This window comes from Pinus tabuliformis, chromosome 5_1, assembly GCF_031772625.1.
Source record: "Pinus tabuliformis cultivar Carrire ecotype Pingquan chromosome 5_1, CPIR1, whole genome shotgun sequence".
Lineage (NCBI taxonomy): Eukaryota > Viridiplantae > Streptophyta > Pinopsida > Pinales > Pinaceae > Pinus > Pinus tabuliformis.
This window is the reverse complement of record NC_142305.1, coordinates 53,145,797-53,149,647: the sequence shown is the minus strand read 5'-3', so window position 1 is coordinate 53,149,647 and position 3,851 is coordinate 53,145,797.

Below are 3,851 nucleotides of genomic sequence, written 5' to 3'. Positions count from 1 at the left end.
ATGGATCTAAGACATGGCCGCAACCATCCAATAGAGAGGATCATAATGAAACTAAGGTATGGTCACAGCCATCCAATAATGAGAAGGATCACATATAACAACTCATGGTATGGTCGCAACCATCCATCTGAAAGAGACATGTATATCAACATGATCATGTCACATTGCCTCGCAACCTGGACTGGTGTAATTTGAGCCCAGGGTCTTGCGCTCCAAACGACCCGATCAAAGTACAAATCCTAACATGTGAATGAATGTGTTGAAGTCAAACATGCTAGAAAGTTGCTTGATTACCGGTAAATGATGTGAACCGTTAACAAGCGCAAGAGAAACCACCAATAATGACAATGGCTCTCAAGTTACTAGCAGCACAGCTCACAGAATGTGAATAAAGGAACTGATGTCGAACACCCGTGAAATCACCCGATTGAAAGCCAATGATGTGAACTTGTCGTCGAGTGCGAAGAACTTGCCATTAGGGCATGCAAGCTCTAAGGTATTGGAAGGGAGTCTCTCGGCCAGCTTCCTGGATAATGAGCTGAAGTCGACAAGAAGTGACCGTGTCAAAGGATGGCCATGATGTATCCCAAATCATCGACATGAGACAAAGGGATGCAATGATTTCAGATGATACAAAGAATCAAGAGTAAGTGTAACTACAGAAGGACTAACTCTTGAACATATCGATGACACAATTCCAATGTTTGGCAGCTTTTGGATCCATAGGATCGGTGGTCAAGGTGGTGTGGTAGAGATCAAATGGAAGGCAAAAATGAATGGCCCAACCCAGGAAGGTCAATGATGAAAAAGAGGATATCCTAACCCGACATGAAGCAGAAAATGTCATGTTCAAGAGTGAGCCGCCGACACGACTGATAGAATTTCCCATTTTCCCCCACCATTTCTGGCAGGTACCACAATTTTTTTTTATTGCAATCTTGAAGGGGATAGCATGTGCTTGCACTGTAAGTTCATCCTTCGGACGAATCTGACCTAGTAAGTTTAATGAGACCTAGGAAGGAGAAGCTCATGTCCGTCATGGTGATGAATCCAATGTCATTTAATATTTTAACGAGTTCGACAAAGGTGTAACTTGGTATCTTTTTCATGTTTAGAGAGTTTGAAAAAGACACGGAAAAGAAAACTCCACATGGTCCCTTTTCGTACATTGGTGTCTCTCGAGCCCGAAAAGGTAGAAAACAATACTTGAGAGAACCGCTTGACCATTTCAGTCAAGGAGTACCTTTTTCGTAAATAGTTTATCCCATCTTGAAAAAGGTGTAAACATATATTGGGTAAACGATGTTTCACAACCTTTAACGAGTTCAAAAATGACAAGAGATCGGCAATCTTTTTGTGTTTTAAGAGTCGGAAAAGCGCTGAAAGCAGACCCCTCCCCCCAAGTTTTTATTGTCTTTAACGAGTCAAAAAAGGGAAAAAAATACTCGACAATCTTTTCATCTTTTACGAGTCAGAAAAGAGCTTAAAGGTGACTAAATGGTATAAAGGGTAGCAACTGGTTCTGGCAATGGAGGAACTGCTCAAAACATGTAATGGTCAAGAGGCTGGCTAATAAAACCACTCATTGTTGTGGTTCCTCAGGAAAGGAAAAAACAACCAAGTGAAAGCATATGATCGTCCAAAGAGATGGTGGCGATGGAATAAAACAACCAAGGCTCATCTAGCAGAAATCAGCTGATTAAAACGGCAATCACGAGATGTAAATCGTGCATGGGTTCATTTTTACACAAGCTTGAACCATGAAGAACTCTGCTTGGATTTAGTTTCATGTTTACACAAGCTTGAAACGAAAAACTATGCTTGAGATAAGTTTGCATGCCCCCGACATAATGACTCAATTCTAGGTACATGCCCCCCAATCTTCATTTCATTCAGTGAGGTGGATGGAATGAAGGTTCACCTCGAGATCGAGGAAAGACTCGATTGGGATTTTACGAGATCTTAATCAAAGACTCAATTTGGAAAAGGGAGTTGTTTCATTTTCTAACGAGGTTGACACAGTAAAATAACTATCCTCAGACATCTGTATCATTTTTAAACGAGGTAGATACAGGAAGAAACTATCCTCAGACTCCTTGATTCATTTTTTAACGAGCTTGACACAAGACAAGGAACTATGCTCACACCACTTGTTTCATTTTTTAACGAGCTTGACACAATACAAAGAACTCTGCTCCGACACTTTGTTTCATTTTTTAACGAGGTTAATACAGGAACAAACTATCCTCAAACGTTGTTTCATTTTTAATGAGGTTGACACAGAAAAAGAACTATCCTCGTACTCCTTGTTTCATTTTTTAACGAGGTTGACACAAGATCAGGAACTACCCTCACGATGTTTTTTCATGACCCATAAGAGAACATGGCTACCAAGAGGTCTTACTAGACGGAAGAACCACGCTCTAGGAGAAATACATGTCATTTGGTACCAAATATAGATCGGGTTCCAATGGCCCCAGTACATAATGCACAACACCATCTATGTGATCGTCAACAAATGCGGAGACGGAACAGGTAGCCACATAATTGACCTATGGCGGGGAAGGTACTGCTTGCAAACAAGAGCCGATAGGGGACGATGGTTACAAAGGAGGCACCTGGTGACCAATGAACGACAGTTGATCAATAGTCACAATTCTCCCTTCGTGCGGAAAACAAACCACACGGAAAAGTGAAGAAACAAGAGCTCCCACGACATAAACATAGTCACGTCCAAGGAGAAGATTGAAATCTAAGGGACTTTGGACTAACATCACGTCTATATAGATGGTCTTTCCTCACAAAGTAATAGGGAGCTTCGGAAGGACCCCAAAGGGTTGACTGGTTCCTCTGCTGAAAGCCAACAGATTCTGGGTGACAGGCAAGGGCTGTGGGGAACCCAAAGCTTGCCAAGTAGTAGAAGACATGATGCTAACAAACGTGCCTTCATCTAATATAGTGCCATATACTACCATATTATAGGCTTGTACTGTGATCTGGAAAGGCACATACGATGGAAGGAAAAAAGTAGTAAATTTACTCCAATCAAAAGAAATGGAAGAACTACTTGGTGGGGATATCATATGATTTCCCCCATGCTCTACAGGAATAGGAGAAGGACTCTCCTGAATAACCGGGACGGGAGGGTCACTCTTCGATTCATGATAATCTAAGACGACGAGAAGAACATGAGCAGTATGATCACCACTCTCTTTGGGAACAGAGTGAACAATTGAAGGCGGAGCCAAGTCGACACTCTTTTCGACTAATGGTTGGTTGAGAACAGACAGAAGAGAGTCTTGCTCGTGAATAGCAGGATGGGCAAGAGATGAATCCAAGTCAATCTCTTTACCAACCTATTGACACGACGAATTTTTGCAGTGCCGACAAGGGGAACTTACCCGATCGCAGACCCCAATTAGATCTGCTTTCATTTAGGGTGGCTAGCTCCAACGGATTTTAAAGGATCCCGTAAATTGTTATAGGTGTTTAGAGATTGCTTCCTGGAGGAAGACTTCAATTAAATCAACAAAAGAAACAACTAACCTATATGTATCAAATCCTATCTACACTACTTCTTACTACTTATGTTAGTCCTAACTATTCTAATCTATCCTGCAGGAGCATAACAAAAAGAGGTTAAACATCATATATAGATTCCAAGTCCAAATGAATCAATTACTGGTTCACATATGAACAAGGCTGTATTAAATCTTAATTGCAATCCAATTACTCATACAGGAATACACATTCCTTTCATACAAATAACACTTGCAACTGATGTTTAACAAGGTTTCGAATCAGCAACCTTTCATGAATTAACCATGGTAACAAATTATATTTGAATAACC